This window comes from Palaemon carinicauda, chromosome 6 (assembly GCF_036898095.1).
Source record: "Palaemon carinicauda isolate YSFRI2023 chromosome 6, ASM3689809v2, whole genome shotgun sequence".
Classification (NCBI taxonomy): Eukaryota; Metazoa; Arthropoda; class Malacostraca; order Decapoda; family Palaemonidae; genus Palaemon; species Palaemon carinicauda.
This window is the reverse complement of record NC_090730.1, coordinates 2,723,125-2,724,673: the sequence shown is the minus strand read 5'-3', so window position 1 is coordinate 2,724,673 and position 1,549 is coordinate 2,723,125.

Below are 1,549 nucleotides of genomic sequence, written 5' to 3'. Positions count from 1 at the left end.
AAGCTCAAGATAGAGACTACTGGGCGAAATCTAACCGAGGCCCTTTGCGTCAATAGGCCTAGGAGAAGTTGATAAAAGATAGTGTATCAAGAGCGAAAGATATAAACAAAGGGAATTAATATAATAATGTAGATATATTAACCCTTTAAAAGATGCAATGAAAAGTTAAACATGCAAAGGTAGATCAATAATCATTAAACAGTTGGATGTAATCGGGTTGAGAACGAGTTAAAATTTGCATATAAAACTCATTAGAAAATAATAAAAACTCGATATAAAACGTTACTGAACAACCAAACCGTTAGAACATCGGCAACCAACTGTACATTTAATAATAATAATAATAATAATAATAATAATAATAATAATAATAATAATAATAATAATAAATTCTAGTAGCCTAGAACTAGCAGCTAAAATCGTTAGAATAATAATAATAATAATAATAATAATAATAATAATAATTTCTAGTAGCCTAGTACTTATAGCCAAAACGTTAGAATAATAATAATAATAATAATAATAATAATAATAATAATAATAATAATAATAATAATAATTATAAGAATAATGATAATAATAATAAATTCTAGTAGCCTAGAACTAGCAGCCAAAACTGTTATAATAATAATAATAATAATAATAATAATAATAATAATAATAATAATAATAATAATAATAACTTGTAGAGAAGAAGTAGCAGTAGCAGTAGTACTAATGTACTACTAGCAACAACAGAAGTACTGATAGTAGTACAAATTTCTTCGTAAGGACTACAACAGTACCTCCCTGTGTTAGACAAATGTAGTCACTTCTCAGGTAGAGAGACGGATCCCCTTACAGGAGTTACAGCCCCAAAGAACAAAAGAAGAACAGCGCCTTCAATTTTGCCTGTAACCCAGCGCCCAGTACAAGTCATAACCGCGTTACCTCGTGTTAATCCTGGCTGGTTGAGGGAGGAGGGACTGAGAGAGAGAGAGAGAGAGAGAGAGAGAGAGAGAGAGAGAGAGAGAGAGAGAGAGAGAGAGAGAGAGGGGGAGGGAGAAACTAGACCCATTGTCTCCCGAAGATTCAGCCGCGGACACCCGCTGATCAACCCCGGGGCCCCCAGGGCGCGGTTGGTCCTGGAACGCCCAACTTCAGGGAACCTTAAAAGGAATCAGCCTTTACCGCTGGAATTCCAGGCCCAGAGGGAGGGAGGGAGAGAGGGAGGAGGTAGGGAGGGAGAGGGAGGAAGTAGGCATGTACGGAAAGGGGGGCATGGGCTAGGGGACCCCTCTCCTCTGTTCTTTCTTATCTTTCTGTGTTTACTTCTTTCTCTCGCAAGTGTACTCTGTATATATATATATATATATATATATATATATATATATATATATATATATATATATATATATATATATATATATATATATATATATATATATATATATATATTCACTAGTCTTACTAAACTTGCACATGAAATTGTATAATTTACGTAATATGCTTATGTAATGAATTACCAGTCAAAATCTTAAATTCCATGTTGAATGGTTATTTTAGGCTT